Here is a 17891-nt window from a genome sequence, read left to right on the forward strand (position 1 = left end):
GCGGAGGCCTCCGCTCCCCGCCGTTTGCGGGGCCAAGAGTGTGAGCGCGAGTGTGTAGAGGGGGCTCCTCACCTCGGCAGCCCCCTCCCCCCATCCGTGGAAGCAGGAAGGCCTTGCTCACCAAGTGCCTTTTCTTTGTCATGGGGGCGGGGGCTGGAGGCCAGACTGCACCGGGAAATAGGAAAGTCTCTCTGGCTACGGTAGTGGCTACCGGCGGAGGAGGGCTGTCTTTGTTTTGTTTCCCCCAGCTGAGGGTGTGTGGGAAGAAAGGTGGTCTTTCCTTTCTCATCTTCCCCTCAGAACCATCCCCGCGCCGGCTGGAACTGCCCCAGAGGGCAGAGTGACCTGCACTTAGTGGATTGGATCTTTCTTTTTTGGGGGCTGAGGGTGGGGGAAGGGTATTAGCCTGTCATTCCAGAGGCTGCCCAGTGACCTGACACTTTGAGGATTTGATGGGCTTCTTGCGTGGTGGTGGTTCCAACTTCGCATTCCAGCGGGCGGTAATGAATAGGACCCTAGGAGTGGTAAACAAGGGTGCCTGCGTTTCCTTGCCTTTCTCCACTTGAGGGAACGCTAATTTAGCCCCCTTTCTGTTCTCATTCTCTGTTTACTTCAGTGGTATTTCAAAATGCCCTTTGTCCTCACCCTGCCACCAACTTTGCTGGCTTTTTCCCCCCCTACATGTAGAAATATCTGCAGACAGTGGAACATGTTATGTAGGGAGATTGATAGTTTCCCACTTCAGGGAGACAGAAGTGAAACGTTTTACTCAGGTTAGCTCTAGCAAATGGGGTGGTCTTACAGATGAAAAGTATCATCTAAGGTGAGAGGGTTTTGAACAGTGGTTATTATCATTCTTGAATCCAGTGGTTTTCTTTTTTTTTTACTCCATTTCTTTTTTTAAAAAATTTTAAGATAACTTGGCGATATCGAGAGTTTGTTTTTGTTTTTATTTTACCATTTTTGTAAGGACGAATCATAGATTGAAGGTGCAGTGTTTTAAATGGTGGAGGCAGAGACAGGAAATTAGTGCTAGGGAATCCATTTAATTTTATTTCCAAAAGTAAGTGAAATAGAGCAGTGAGTCAATCTTAGTTTGTTTTGAAGGGAGGGGCTATCTTGGCATAAGTTTTAAATGAGTATCTTAGTCATGTAGTTATGATGTACATTTTTAGGACTACCCAGTTTTGTTTTTCTATCTTTCTAAAGGTAGAACCGTCAGTGTCAGCTTTGAAATTGGGTCAACTTTGTAGAAAATGTGAAGAATTGATGGGGGATGTTTAATATTTATTCCTGTGATAGTCAGTGAATGCCTAATAAAAGCACATTTTTAGAATACTGTGTAAGAGCAGTTCTCTTACCAACTATATGCTTAATCTCTCGTGGTCACCATACACTGCACCTTTTAGATGCAGATGTTAACGTACAAGTTGTTAGTGACAAATTGGAGAAAGTATTGCTGTGTCTACCGGCTAACTTTAGTGACGTAAAGTTTAATTTCCATAAAATGTCATTGTTTGGGACAATTGAGAGTCAAGGTGAATGGGTACTAATTAGAATAATCTCCACTTCAGTGTTTTAAAAAAAGTTATGTGAAAGGAAATAATGGGTTGCAAATTGTAGTATTTTTGCTTAAGTAGCAGGAAAAGGACTGGAGAATCCTCTCAGTTTGAAACAGGTAGTATGGGAAGAGGATTCTCTACAGTGGCAAACATTGATTTCAGTTAAATGCTTTGTAATTTCAGTCCTACTAAGAAAGAATGGTTGAATTTCATTGTATATGTTAGATTTCTTAATCTTTTTACCTTTATTTTATCTTTTAAAGATTTTATTTGAGAGAGAGCACGTGAGCACGAGCACAAGCGGTGGGGAGGGGAAGAGAGAGGGAGAAGCAGACGCCCCGCTGAGCAGGGAGACCAACGCAGGGCTCAATGCCAGGACCCTGAGATCATGACCCGAGCCAAAGGCAGATGCGTAACCAACTAAGCCGCCCAGGCACCCCAATATTTCTACCTTTAATTATGACATTTAAAAATGTATGAAAATTCTTAGGTTTTATGTTTTAGTATTTGAGAATTCTGTCAGTCTTGTTTTATTCCTTATCATATGGCCTTTTATCCCAAAAGTCTTTTGTTGGAAAAAGGCAAATTTATGGTCATGAGCAGTTAACACTGGTGATAAGTCTAAAGCCATTGTTTTTTATTTCACTGCTTTTGTCATAAAACAAGGCTTTTAGTGTGTTCCACTACAGCTGCAGTTAAAAGTTGGCACAGACCTTTTTCAACCACTATTCTCCCATATCAAATGATAGTTCTTGAACATTTAGTATAATTTATTTTCAAGTTAAATTCTTTTCTCTATTTTACATAATAGTTTCTGAAGGCAGTGGGACAGCCAATCATTCTTTACATTTTTCATAGTGTGACTCCTTTACTTTTACATATTAATAGGCTTTTTATTGATCTTTTTCACCATGAAATAATTGGCTCCAGTCTAACTATGGCATCTGTTGTGACTGGTGAGACTTGTATTTCACAAATTTTTTTCGATTCATCTTTTGTTTTTTAAATATCTCAAAAAAAATATCTTGAGTTGTGTGTTTCTTAGCTCTCGGGTTTCGGGGTGGCATGTATGATGGGTAAAGGTAGTTTCTTGTGCCTGTTTTTCTGGATATTATACCATCTTTTTGTCCAGTTTCTTGATCTCTTAGACTTAGCGAGTGAACGTCTTTGCTGCTTCTACTTTTTCCTCTAAGGATCAATCATTACAAAACACAAAGTAGGAGATGGCTTGGAAAAGAGAACGCCTCTGAACTTAATTTTGCTACTGTGGAGCAAGTTGGAATTTTATGATGTTATTGGATGAATAAATTGTTGATCAAGTGAGCAGTTAATGATGACTTAAGTTCACCCCATTCATTTAAAAAGCAGTATCTTTTCAAACAACTCTTGCTAGTGATCATAATTCAGTATGGTGCTTTGGTATAGAACTCCTTGGAGCACCTGCATTATTTATCTGAAAGCATGGTAACAATGAGTCTAGAGATCAGAAAGTATGTCTAGGGGTGCCTGGCTGTCACAGTAGTTGGTAGAGCATGTGACGCTTGATCTCAGGGTTGTGAGTTCGAGGCCCATGTGGGGTGGAGAGATTACTTAAAAAAAAAAAAGTGTTGCATGATGTTCATAACATAACAGTTCAAATGATACAGAAAACTTAAAATATTACAGGTAACTTTTCGTAGTTTTGATTTTATTCAGTAATCTGGTGAGAGTGAAATAAGGTTTTTCCATTTTTAGAAAACTTCAGACTTCTAAATTAGAAAAGTATTTGTTATATACTAAAAGTTTTCCTTAATTGAAGCTTATCAGACTTAACAGTTTGATTTATATTAAAGAAACTCTTGAAAAAATAGAAACTCTTGAATAGTTTTAAAAAATAATGGATATGTATTACTTTCATTTGTTCTAGAATAAATGAATCTATTTTCTGCCCCCGCCCCGGTCCACCCCCCAAAAACAACCAAAACCCTACCAAACTTAACCTTTGGGCCTGGCAATAGCATACTCCATTTTGTGACTCTGATTCTTTTTTTTTTTTTTTAAAGATTTTATTTATTTATTTGACAGAGAGAGAGAGATAGCGAGAGCAGGAACACAAGCAGGGGGAGTGGGAGAGGGAGAAGCAGGCCTCCCGCGGAGCAGGGAGCCCGATGTGGGGCTCGATCCCAGGAACCTGAGACCATGACCTGAGCTGAAGGCAGACACTTAATGACTGAGCCACCCAGGCGCCCCTGTGACTCTGATTCTTTTTTTTTTTTTTTAAAGATTTTATTTATTTATTTGAGAGAGAGAATGAGAGGGAAGAGGGTCAGAGGGAGAAGCAGACTCCCTGCTGAGCAGGGAGCCCGACGTGGGACTCGATCCTGGGACTCGATCCTGGGACTCGATCCTGGGACTCCAGGATCATGACCTGAGCCAAAGGCAGTCGCTTAACCAACTGAGCCACCCAGGCGCCCCCCTGTGACTCTGATTCTTAAGATATAGTTGAAACAATTGTTTTTAAGAAAGTGATTCTTAGTCTTGTTGTTATATGGATCCTTTTGAGAAACAATTTTCTTTGGGAAAACATTGGCACATATAAACTAGTTTGTATACATTTTCAGAGGGTTAACTGACAGGTTAAGAATTCCTGTTTTAGGGCACCTGGGTGGCTCAGTTGGTTAAGCGACTACCTTTGGCTCAGGTCATGATCCTGGAGTCCCGGGATCGAGTCCCACATCGGGCTCCCTGCTCAGCGGGGAGTCTGCTTCTCCCTCTGACCCTCTTCCCTCTCGTGCTCTCTCTCTCTCTCATTTTCTCTCTCTCTCAAATAAATAAATAAAATCTTTAAAAAAAAGAAAGAATTCCTGTTTTAAAGGATTTGGATAGGCAACTTAACTTTAAAATTATGAAAGTAGTGCTTTTTTTTAAACAATTATATAATGATTCTTTCTGTCAATTAAAGCTATCTTATTTCTTAATTTTTCCTCAGTCACTTTGAGAATACCTCTTAGAGCTTTTAGCTGTAACCTTTTCTGGAAGCTGAACTTGTCTTGAGTGCTGAGTGAACATGTAAATGGAAACATAGTTGATGGAAACATAGTTGATGTCCAGTGGTTTGGGGCACTACTGTAAATGCAGTTTTCGTGTTCCCCACTGCGCCCCCCCATGGCAAAAGTATAGCACCTCAGTATAAAGAATATTCTTTTTTTTTTTTTAAGACTTTATTTGACAGAGAAAGACAGCGAGAGAGGGAACACAAGCAGGGGGAGTGGGAGAGGGAGAAGCAGGCTCCCCGCAGAGCAGGGAGCCCGTTGGGGGCTCGATCCCAGGACCCTGAGATCATGACCTGAGCTGAAGGCAGATGCTTAATGACTGAGCCACCCAGGTGCCCCTATGGAATATTCTTTTACCCTATTAAGTTGATTCCAAATGCTTTTTTTTTTTTAAGTTTTTAACTTGCTGGAAATTGGGATTTTTTTTTAAAGATTTTATTTATTTGAGACAGAATGAGAGAGAGAGAGAGAGAGAGAGAGAGCACATGAGAGGGGGGAGGGTCAGAGGGAGAAGCAGACTCCCTGCCGAGCAGGGAGCCGGATGCGGGACTCGATCCAGGATCATGACCTGAGCCGAAGGCAGTCGCCCAACCAACTGAGCCACCCAGGCGCCCCTGGGATGTGTTTTAAAATTGCCATCAACTAGGTGGCACTTGAGACCTAGTTGTGAGAGAACCTTCCATTGAAATCTTCTAATGAAATTTTTTTGAATGCCAGCATCGGTGTCTTAAATTTGATAAAATAGTTTCTTTTTGAATGAAAGATTTGAGCCCTAGTTAATACTTTGTTTGTAGCATGTTGATTCCTGTTTTTCAGAGATTTGTGTTAGTAGTATTTATGGAGTACTCATTGTAGGCAAAGCACTGTATGAAGAATAGCTATAATAAGGGAAAGTATAGGACATTGGTAACCATAGAGCTTTTATGAATGATCTTCTTTAAAATCTTTGTGCAAACTTTACAGAAATGTGAGATGTTATGTACGCAGTTGTAAATGGTAATTTAAATCAAAGCTTTAAAGTTTTTTTTAAAGATTTTATCAATTTGAGAGAGAGAGAGAGAGCACGCGAACGTGCTAGAGCGCACGCCCCAAAGCTTTAAAGTTTGAGCATTTGTCAACATAACTACGACCTATCATGATAAAACCTTCTACTTCATCTTTGCAACTTAGCATTACTGATCCTAGTTTAAGGTTCCAGAAGAACCTGTCTTGTTGGAGACAAGTGAAATAAAGGAGGCCATCTAACAAATTGGGCCACCTCTGCTAATCTAGTTATGGGGAAATAATAGTGAGGAAGAGTTAGAAATTCAGGGCTTAGGACTACAGAACACCTTGCTTGAAAGGTCATATTTAAAAGATCTAATACTTTTGGGGCACCTGGGTGGCTCAGTTAAGCGTCTGCTTTCAGCTCAGGTCATGATCCCAGGGTCCTGGGATTGAGCCCCATGTTGGGCTCTGCTCAGCCGGGAGCCTGCTTCTCCCTCTCTCTGCCCCTCTCCCCTGTTCATGCGCGCGCGCTCTCTCTCTCTCTCTCTCTCTCTCTGACAAATAAAAATTAAAAAAAATAAAATTTTACTTAAGTTTAAAGGTCACAAGGGTAGTTATCTATTCCTCCAAATTATGGGTCGAGATTGTTATGATGACTTCAGTTTATATCTTAAATTCACTGGAAAAATGGATTTTTTGTTTGTTTTTGGACTACTTGAATTAGAGAATGATAAATCCTATTGCAGAAAGATTTTTTTTTTAATTGGCAAATAGGTTTAATAGCAAATTTTCTCAGTACTTCAAGCAGGGAGTGGGTTGGTGCTAGTGTTGAGAAATAGAAGTCTAAGAAAACTAGTTTTGGAATTAGAAGTGAATACATCTCATAGAAATGACAATGGGGGGCGCCTGGGTGGCTCAGTCGTTAAGTGTCTGCCTTCGGCTCAGGTCGTCCTGGGATCGAGCCCCTTGTCGGGCTCCCTGCTCAGTGGAAAGCCTGCTTCTCCCTCTCCCACTCCCCCTGCTCGTGTTCCCTCTCTCGCTGTGTCTCTCTCCGTCAAATAAATAAATAAAATCTTTAAAAAAAAAAAAAGAAATGACAATGGGAGGATGATGGGGGGCATAAATTTCTTAATGCAATATTGGTTTATGCTTTTAAAATAATCCTTAATATTTTTCCAAGTAAATTTAAGCATCATAGGAAACTTGAGTAGTTTAAAGTTAACACCTTTTTTGTTGTTGTTCTTTCAGCTGGGTCTGTTAAGTGGTATTCCTTGCCTCTATTACAGCATCTTTATTTTTTATTTTTATTTTTTTAAAGATTTTTATTTATTTGAGAGAGAGAGAATGAGAGAGAGCACGAGAGGGAAGAGGGTCAGAGGGAGAAGCAGACTCCCTGCTGAGCAGGGAGCCCGATGAGGGACTCGATCCCGGGACTCCAGGATCATGACCTGAGCCGAAGGCAGTCGCTTAACCAACTGAGCCACCCAGACGCCCTATTACAGCATCTTTAGATCAGTGCCATAGTTTTAATCTATTCTTTGTCTGGATTTCCAAATTTCATAAGGCATTATTTATCTGTTTTGCTGTATTTGCTGCATGGGCAGCTGATGTTTAATTTGAGGGATAAATCCTATGAAATAATTTGGATTATGTGGCTCACCTAGTAACATACATAGTAATTCGGATTGTAAGTATTGAATGATTACTATCTTGTTGAAGATAACCATGGTCCCATTTGTAAGATAATACTAAGAACTGGCAAAGTTATAGCACTTGGGGCAATATGTAATAATCTTCTGTAGAAACAATAATTTAACTTAGAAGAAAGATTTTTTTTTTAAAGATTTCATTTATTTATTTAAGAGAGGGAGAGAGCATGAGCAGGGGGAGGGACAGAGGGAGAGGAAGAGGGAGAAGCAGACGTCTTGTCTTGAGCGGGAAGCCAGACAGCAGGGCTCAATCCCAGGACCCTGAGGCCATAACCCAGGTTGAAGTCAGATGCCTAACTGAGCCACCCAGGTGCCTGTAGAAATAAGTTTTTGTTTTTGTTTTTTTTAATTCTCAATTAGCTAACATATAGTAGTACATCATTAGTTTTTGATGGAAGATTTTTTTAAAAGATTTTATTTATTCATTTTTGTGTGAGAGAGAGAACTAGCACAAGTGGCGGTGGGTGGGGGGGACAGAGGGAGAAGTAGACTCCCTGCTGAGCAGGGAGGCTGATGTGGGACCTGATCCCAGGACCCTGGGATCATGACCTGAGCCAAAGGCAGATGCTTAACTGACTGAGCCACCCAGGCATCCTTGAAAGAAGATTTTTAAGTTTACTTATAATCTACCTGATATATATAATAAGACAAAAAAAGTTTTGTTATTCAAAACAATATCCTTCATATAATTCAAAACTTTTCTTTTGAAATTGTTGGCAGAGGCACAGATAAAAGTGGTGTAATACTTCATTTTCACATCATTTTAAATTTTATTTATTTATTTTTTAAACATTTTATTCATTTGTCAGAGAGAGAGAGAGCACACAAGCAGGGGGAGCAGCAGGCAGAGGGAGAAGCAGGCTCCCCTCTGAGCAGGGAGCCCAGTGCTGGACTTGATCGCAGGACCTGGGGATCATGACCTGAGCCGAAGGCAGATGCTTAACTGACTGAGCCACCCAGGCATCCCTCACATGTCATTTTTTTTTAAAGATTTATTTATTTTTATAGACACAGAGGCAGAGGGAGAGGGAGTCTTAAGTAGACTCTCGCAGAGTGTGGAGCCTGACTCTGTCTTACCACCCTGAGATCACGACTTGAGCTGAAACCAAGAGCCAGAGACTTAACCGACTGTGCCACCCAGGCGTCCCTATATTCACAGGTCATTTTTGATTGAAAAATAATATTGCTCAGATTATTTTTTTTGCCTTATTTACTAAGTTGAATCAGAGTCAGTTTTGAATATTAAGTAAAACAAAACAAAGTCCACACTAAAGAAGGAAAGATTTGCCACTAATAAGAACGTTAAGAAGTTGTACAATAGGACGCCTGGGTGGCTCAGAGGTTAAGTGTCTGCCTTCAGCTCAGATCATGATCACAGGATCCTGGGATCAAGCCCCGCATCGGGCTCCCTGCTTGGTGGGGAATCTGCTTCTCCCTCTGCTTGTGCTTTCTCTCTCTCTCTCCCCCCCTCTCTCAATGACAAATAAAATCTTTGGGGCGCCTGAGTGGCTCAGTCGTTAAGCGTCTGCCTTCGGCTCAGGTCATGATCCCAGGGTCCTGGGATCGAGCCCCGCATTGGGCTCCCTGCTCTGCAGGAAGCCTGCTTCTCCCTCTCCCACTCCCTCTGCTTGTGTTCCCTTTTTCGCTGTGTCTCTCTGTCAAATAAATAAATAAAATCTTTAAAAAAAAAGTTGTACAATAGGCTCTGAAGGCAGTTCTCAAAAAAAAAGAATTCTGAATTGTTTTGAGCAATGTGGGTGTAGCACTGTTTGAGTGGGGGTATAGCCAGCCTTCTGAGGTATTTGCTCTGAAAGGGGCAAAGCTCATTTGAATTCTGGTAGTTGGATTAAGGAAAAAAACAAAAAAAAACACTTCTTTCTTAAGGCGCATCTTGATCTTAATCACCCAGCTGCTTTTTCCCCCATTGGATAAACAGAAATAATGATGTATTCAAGCTGTTAAGGACTAAGCCCTGTGGAAAAACTTTGCGCTAATGTTTAAAAAAAAAAAAGTATAATAACTGTTCTCAGGGTTCCTACCCTGAGTTTTTTGGAATTTGTTAATCATATTTCAGCATTTATTCTGAATAAGAAATGACAAAATTTGCTAGACAAAGAGTGAAATGTCTTATTGAAGATAAGGAAATTATGTAGAATTTAGATTTAAGATTTAAAGAATCTTGTGTTAAAAGGGCTTTAGGGACACCTGGTTGAGTGTCCAACTCTTGGTTTTGGCTTGGGTCATGATCTCAGGGTCCTGGAATCAACCCTGCGTCGGGCTCCACACTCAGGTAGTATGCTTGTCTCCTCTCTCTGCCCCTCTCCTGGCTTGTGCTCTCTCTAAAATAAATAAATCTTACCACGAGAGACTGTGGACTCTGAGAAACAAACTGAGGGTTCTAGAGGGGAGGGGGGGTGGGGGGATGGGCTAGCCTGGTGATGGGTATTAAAGAGGGCACGTATTGAATGGAGCACTGGGTGTTATACACAATGAATCATGTAACACTACATCAAAAACTAATGATGTAATGTGTGGTAATTAACATAACAAAATTTAAAAAATAAATCTTTTTTTTTAAAAGGGGGGGCTTTTTTTTTAAATTGCATCAGTCACACAGCAAGTTTCACTTTTTTTTTTAAAGATTTTATTTATTTATTTGACAGAGACACAGTAAGGGGGGAACACAAGCAGGGGGAGTGGGAGAGGGAGAAGCAGGCTTCCCATAGAGCAGGGAGCCCGATGTGGGGCTCGATCCCAGGACCCTGGGATCATGAAAAAAAGGGGGGGCTTTAAAATGAGGAGAACACTTCCTGAGTTTTTATTTTTTTATTTTTTAAAGATTATTTATTTATTTGACAGAGACACAGCGAGAGAGGGAACACAAGCAGGGGGAGTGGGAGAGGGAGAAGCAGGGAGCCCGATGCGGGACTCAATCCCAGGACCCCGGGATCATGACCTGAGCCGAAGGCAGACGCTTAAGGACTAGCCACCCAGACGCCCCACTTCCTGAGTTTTTAATTAAATCTCCACTTATGTAACTTTTTTCTGAAGCTTTTTTATTGGTAAAGTATGGAATAAGTTATGTACAGAGAGGTTCCTTAAGTTAAAAATGGTGCTGGGGCGCCTGGGTGGCTCACTCTTTAAGCATCTGCCTTCGGCTCAGGTCATGATCCCAGGGTCCTGGGATCGAGCCCTGGATCTCGGGCTTCCCACCCTCTCCCACTCCGCCTGCTTGTGTTCCCTCTCTCGCTGTCTATCTCTGTCAAATAAATAAATAAAATATTTAAATGGTGCTAGTAAGTGGCAAAACTGGAAAAGTTACTTGGGGATGTATAAGTATTAAGGAAATCAATTTTTTTCTGTTGTGGCCAAATCTAGTAGTGTGTGAGTCTAAATGCTCTTAGATTATGAGCTCGTTAAGAAACGCCACTGGGTCTTTGAATTTCCTTCGCATTTGGCAGAGGACCAAAAAGAGTAAGTGCTTATTTTTTGGGGAGTCACATCCTTTGAGAATGACAGCCCCCCCAATTCTGCATGCAATTTCAAGGAATTACTGATACTGATATTTTTCCATAGACCTTAGGTGGTCAACCCCTAGTCTAGGACATGTGGTAGACTGAAGTGGCTAAATATTTGGACTGCTTAGTTATTCTAGTTGTGCTTTCCGCTTTGGGAAGAAATTGCATTTTATTTGGTTTTGACATTTTATAGTTGCTTGGTTGTCTGAATTAGATCTCATGTTCTTGATGACCAAAGTTTCAGCTAAAAATTAAGATTGAAATCTTGGTTATATAGTAATATAGCAAATTACGATCTTTGTATAGGGTTCTTCTTGTAATTTAAATACTATAAAACTGGGGCACCTGGGTGGCTCAGTCTCTTAAGTGTCTGCCTTCCTCTCAGGTCCTGATCCCAGGGTCCTGGGATCCAGCTGCACATCCCTGCTCAGTGGCGTGTCTGCTGCTCCCTCTCCCTGTGCCCCTCCCTACCCGCCCCCCCACCCCTGCCTGTGTGTGTGCCAGCCCGCCTGCCACTCGCTTGCTTGTGTTCTGTCTCAAATAAATAAATAAATAAAATCTTAAAAACATAAATACTATGAAAGTTACTTAGAAGAGGTTAAGAATTTTATTTTTTATTACTATTTTATTAACTTTTTTTTTAAAAGATTTTATTTATTTGACAGAGAGAGACACAGCGAGAGAGGGAACACAAGCAGGGGGAGGGGGAGAGGGAGAAGCAGGCTTCCCGCAGAGCAGGGAGCCCGACGTGGGGCCTGATCCCAGGACTCCGGGATCATGACCCGAGCCCAAGGCAGATGCTTAACGACTGAGCCACCCAGGCGCCCCGAGGTTAAGAATTTTAGAGCAGTGATGGTAAGAGACATTACCCAAACCTGCCAACCATAACAACCTGGGCCTCTATAGTCCCATGGAGATAAAGATTGCTGTACCTCACTTGGAAAATTTAATGAAATAAAACAAAACAAGTAACCTAGTTCTGTTTTAGCCTGCTTTTCAGAATGTCAGAAGACATCTTTTAAAACTAGAAATATATTTTATTTTATTTCTTATTTAGCCACTGTATAGTATAGCATTAGTTTTTGATATAGTGTTCAGTGATTCATTAGTTGCATATAACACCCAGTGCTCATCACAACATGTGCCCTCTTTAATACCCATCACCCTGTTACCCCACCCCCCACCCCCCTCCCCTCTGAAACCCTCAGTTTCCCCGTTTTAGAATTTCTTATAAAGTGGAGGATTTTAAAGTAGTGACTAAATGTTATGAATATTTTAATGAGGTTCTTGATACATTAAAAAATCAGAATAATTAGAAAAGCACATTTTTAAAGCTGTATTTTTGCTTTGATAATATTCTATGTGCGTATATTTTGTTAAAGAATAATTTTGGTGAAGTATAGGCAAATGTGCATGTATTTTTTCTCCCACCCTGTGTATATATATATATAAAGTCTCCTAAATAAAATATTAACTACATTTTGCCTATACTGTTTACATATATACCTTGAGTGAATTAATTATTAACAAGGTGGAGTAGGGAGGGAACTTTTAAAGTAGGTTAAATTTCTCTGTGAATTATTATAAACAAGCTCTCCTGGGTTATTGTTTGAGCTACCAAGTATCTCTTGAAGTGTACATCTGTAATGAGGCCTATTAGACATTTCTACTACTCTGGCCTTTTTAAAAGTATGTCCTATTTATACTAAAGACTTAAACACTAAACTGGGCTCTACCTTTTTTCATAAGCCTCTTCTATATTCACTCTCCTGGATATTGGACAGTGTCTACCCAGTCACACAAGTCTAGAAGCTGGAAATAAGATGATTTCTGCTTCCTCTTTCCACATATCCAATTAATTTTAGTACCTCATGTCTCTGCTGTTTAGCCCCTCCTCTTCATTCCTACTGCTACCATGTAAGTTTATCCTCAGTTGTCACTCACTTGGACTGTGACAGTAGCCTCTTTACTGTCTTATACTCCTCCAGTCAGTGACGCTACCAGAGTAACCTTTCTAAAGCTCTAATCTGATTTGTCGCCACAAAAAAAAAAAAAAAAAAAAAAAGGAAAGAAAGAAACTATCTGTTCCTCTTTCACAAAACTAAGTAAAAGTTTCTTTTGTGTGGCATATAAGGCCCTTCATGATCTGGTTCTTGCTTACTTTTCCAACTGTATTTCCAGTTCTTGCCCCATAGGTAATTTTTCACAGTGCCATTGCCTAAGTTGTTACCTGCTTGAATGCCCTTTTCAACTTCTGCTCTCTTTAGTCTGGGGAACTCCAGCTTATATTTTAAAACCCAATTCACTGTGAATGACCTGAAAACTGCTCAGGTTCACCCCTGTAATCTATACTCTTCCCAATTAGATTGTTTTAAGGTAAAGCCAGACACCCTGTCCTTTCTTTCTTTCTTTTTATTTATTTATTTATTTATTAGAGAGAGAGAGAGAGAGAGCACGAGAGGGAAGAGGGTCAGAGGGAGAAGCAGACTCCCTGCTGAGCAGGGAGCCCGATGTGGGACTCGATCCCGGGACTCCAGGATCATGACCTGAGCCGAAGGCAGTCGCTTAAGCAACTGAGCCACCCAGGCGCCCCACCCTGTCCTTTCATCCCTAAATACTGGAGTCCCCAAAAGATAAGAACTCTTTTTAAAAATAAAATTGCATTATTATTATTATTTTTAATAGGCTCCACAACCCAGCATGGAGCCCAATGTGGGACTTGAACTCACGACCCTGAGATCAAGCCCTGAGCTTCACGAGTCAGACGCTTAACTGACTGAGCCACCAAGGCACACTGCATTGTTCTTTTTTTTTTTTTTTAAGGGTTTTATTTATTTGGCAGATTCAGACACAGCGAGAGGGGGATCACAAGCTGGGGGAGCAGGAGAGGGAGAAGGAGGCTTCCCGCAGAGCAGGGAGGCCAATGCAGGGCTTGATCCCAGGACCCTGGGATCATGACCTGAGCCGAAGGCAGACACTTAATGAGTGAGCCACCCAGGCACCCCCACACTGCATTATTCTTACACTTAATAAACAGTAATTCCCACACCTGAAGCTAAGGTAACATTGTCAAATATACTCAAATTCAAAAAAAATTCCTTAATATTATCTAATATTCAGATTGTCCCGGTTGTCTCGTAGATAAACCTCTAAGTTGATTTGAATCAGGATCCAAAATAAAATCCACAGTTGCATCTGGTTTGATATGCCTCTTAAGACTTTCTTAACTGGTAATTTTTCTTTTCTTTCCTTTTTTCTTTTCTTTTCGGGAGGGGGAAGGAGGGCCAGAGATCAGAGGGAGAGAGAATCTTAAGCAGGCTCCATGCTCATTGCGGAACCTGATGCAGGGCTCCATCTCACAACTCTGATATCATGACCTGAGCCAAAATCGAGTTGGACATTTAGCCAACTGAACCACCAAGGCACCCCTCTTCTTTTTCTTTTTCTTTTTTTAAATAACAGCTTTATTGAGATATGATTCACAGCCATATAATTCACTTATTTAAATACACAATTCAGTGTTTTTTAGTATATTCAGTTTTACAACCATCGTGACAATTAATTTTAGAACATTTTCTTCACCCAAAAAAATCCCATACCCCTTAGCAGTCACTCCCCATTTCTCCCCAAGCTCTAGGCAACCAGTCTACTTTCTATGACTATATATTTCCGTATTCTGTAAATGTACAGTTTATATTTCATATAAATGGAGTCATATATGGTCTTCTGTGAGTGGCTTCTTTAACTTAGCATAACATTTTCGAAGTTCCTATGTTGTAGCATGTATCATAATACTTCATTCCTTTTCATTGTTAAATAATGTTCCAGTGTATCAACATTTGAGTTGTTTTCTACTATTTGGCTATTAAATATAATGCTGATATGACCATTTGTGTACAAATATCAGTGTGGACCTATCTTTTAATTTCTTTTGGATATTTACCTAGGAATAGAATTATTGGGTCATATGAGAACTCCGTGTACCATTTGAGGAACTGAGACTGTTTTCCAAAGTGGCTGCACCTTTTAACATTCCTACCAGCAGTGTCTGTCAGGGTTCTATTTTCTTTACATCTTCACCAACACTTTCTCTCTCTCTCTCTTTTTTTTAAACTTTATTTTTTGCCAATTGAATGTATTTATTGAACTGTTGTCTTCACTTTTAAGGAATTCACTATTGGACTGGTGATAATTATATTTTATTATAAACTGAAGGATGTTATTGTAATACTAAGAGTAATGGAAGTTTGCTATGTTTCTAACACTGGGGGTCACTGGACATAATCATGGAGAGCTCTAGCCCCATATTTTTTCTGCATTATTTCTTCTTTGCTTTAATTCATAAAACTTCCCATACAGGATCTAGTGGAACTAAATTTAGGTTAGTAGATTTGATGAAGAAAAATACTAAATTCCTTGGAGTGAAATCTGTCATGCAGGTATTCTACTGGAATTTCATAACATTAACGATGTAATGAGGGACATTTAGTAAGGGCATTAAGTTTTTGTTTTTCTAAGAAAAAATTCAAGCAGCATGAAAGTTTTTCTCTCCCTGAAAATCACTTAACTGTTTGACGTTTAATCCTCCAGAAAATATTGTGTGTACACAAACATATCTATGCATTTTTAAACTATAAATATGGTTATACTTAGGGGCGTCTGGGTGGCTCAGTCAGTTAAGCGTTTGACTCTTGACTTCGGCTCAGGGTTGGGGGATCCAGCCCCGAGTTGGACTCCCTAGTTCGTAGGGAGTCTGCTGGAGTTTCTCTGCCCCTCCCTGTGCTTGCACATTCTCTGTCTCTCTCTCTAAAATAAATCTTTTAAAAAAGGGGCGCCCGGGTGACTTAGTCGGTTTAGTGTCTACCTTCGGCTCGGGTCATGATCCCAGCGTCCTGGGATTGAGTCCCACATCGGGCTCCGTGCTCAGCGGGGAGCCTGCTCCTCTCTCTCCCTCTGCCTGCCTTCCTGCCTACTTGTGATTTCTCTCTCTGTCAAATAAATAAATAAAATCTTAAAAAAATAAATTTAAAAAAGACGTGATTATACTTATAAGCATTTTTCTGCATCTTGCTTTTAAACTTAATAGTTTATCTTGGAGATCTTTCCATTATCAATATTTATGGATTGTCTCAGTATTTGTAACTATTGCACAATATTCCAGTTAAAGATATACTTTATTCCCCAATTGATGGACAGTTATTTTTAGTTTTTTACCTTTTTTAAATTAGACTTTAAACTTTTTTTTGTATGTGCGTATAGTGACAGAAGTTTATTAAGTGAAGATACAGAAAAAGCTCTCAAGAGTGAGGGGTCCCGACAGGGTTGCCAACGAGGGCCTTAGGGTTGGTCTTTTATGGAAAGCTAACAAGGGAACTTAAATCTTTTCAACATTTCTATTGATAACACCTTCAGTGGCTTATTTCCTTCTTTAGGGGCTGGTTAATTTTTGTTGGTCACAGGTGATTATCATAAAGACATCCACACCACACGCCTAGGGTAGGGTGGTCCAATTTGTCCCCTTATCTCTGGTTTCCCCACACCTCCACATTTTTGGGATTTCTTTTTTTTTTTTTTTAAGATTTTATTTATTTATTTGAGAGAGAGAATGAGAGAGAAAGCACATGAGGGGGGGAGGATCAGAGGGAGAAGCAGACTCCCTGCTGAGCAGGGAGCCCGATGTGGGACTCGATCCAGGGACTCTAGGATCATGACCTGAGCTGAAGGCAGTTGCTTAACCAACTGAGCCACCCAGGCGCCCCATTTTTGGGATTTCTGTGAGCCTGATCACTTAGCCCCCTATCTATCTCTCCCTACCTAGCCCCCCCTTCCCTTACTCATTCCTCCCCCTGGAATAGTAACCCTAACTGTGTTGGGGAATGGGACGATGACTGCTCTGCAGAAATGGGGTGGCGGGCTGTGTGGCAGTTAGAATCTATCTAGGGGTCAGGCCAGGGGCTTGTGGGATGGCTCCAGGGGGTCATGATGGGCAGCAAACGGTACATGCATCAGCACATGCAAAAGGGTGAACATGAAAGGGGAACCCTCTTACACTGTTGGACAACATTTTTTTTTTTCTAAGATTTTATTTACTTATTTGACAGCACAAGCAGGGGGAGCAGCAGGCAGAGGGAGAGGGAGAAGCAGACTCCCCGCTGATCAAGGAACCTGATGTGGGGCCTGATCCCAGGACTCTGGGATCATGACCTGAGTCGAAGGCAGATGCTTAACTGACTGAGCCACCCAGGAGCCCCTAACTTTTTACTCTTATAAGCAAAGCTTAAAGGGACATTTTTACATATTTATATTTTTGTAAGTAGATTTGCTGTATTAAAGGAGAGAAATGTATTTAAATTTTACTTAGAAAGTCAAATTATCCTTTAGAAATACTAAGTTTTATTACATAATGTATATGGGTATTATCAAACTATAAAATTGGCAGTTCTGATAAATCAGCTTTAATGATGGTTGTTTCTCTTAACTGTGAATGAAATTTAGCTTTCATGTCATTGGCCATTTGTATATGTAAGTTATCTATGCTTGTCCTTTGCCTATTTTTCTTTAGGTTTTGTTTTTGTTTGTTTTAAATAGGATAAAGGCTGCTTGCATAAAGAAGGTCATCATTGGTCAGATGTATTCCATGTTGCAAATACCTTTCCCCATGTGTCATTTGTGGATGATGTAATTTAAAATACCGTGCTTACAATTCTGCCCAAGTTAAACATGAAGATGAGCATGGAGAAAATTGTGTTTGTCACTGTCATGACAGTAGGATAGAAGAGTTTGTAGGGTTTAGAGTAGGCTCTCCTAAAACACTGTCATGTCGATGATTCATATCCTATGAACAAACTTGATACAAATAAGGTACGGGCTGATTTAAGAGTTGCCTGTGTATTTTACTATGAAAATGATGATAACACCTTTTAAAAGATAAAATGTAAAAAAATAAAATGTTATCCCCCTTGTATGTTTATTGCAGAAAGCTTTAGAAGTTCCTGAACCTATGAAGAAAAAGTCACTTGTAATGATGCTACTTAAAAATACCCTTTTTTTTTTTTAAGTAAAAAAGCCCCTACGTGGGGCTTG

At 40.3% G+C, this 17891-nt stretch overlaps 1 protein-coding gene across 2 annotated transcripts in view; it reads left to right on the top strand.

Annotated features, from left to right (window-relative positions):
• The window catches only part of UBE2R2 (ubiquitin conjugating enzyme E2 R2), a 112896-nt gene that overhangs the window by 669 nt on the left and 94336 nt on the right, over positions 1–17891 (top strand). The window lies entirely within an intron of this gene.

Source organism: Eumetopias jubatus, unplaced genomic scaffold (genome assembly GCF_037043125.1).
Source record: "Eumetopias jubatus isolate StellerSeaLion01/CBP00866 unplaced genomic scaffold, mEumJub1_p1.0 scaffold_15, whole genome shotgun sequence".
Classification (NCBI taxonomy): domain Eukaryota; kingdom Metazoa; phylum Chordata; class Mammalia; order Carnivora; family Otariidae; genus Eumetopias; species Eumetopias jubatus.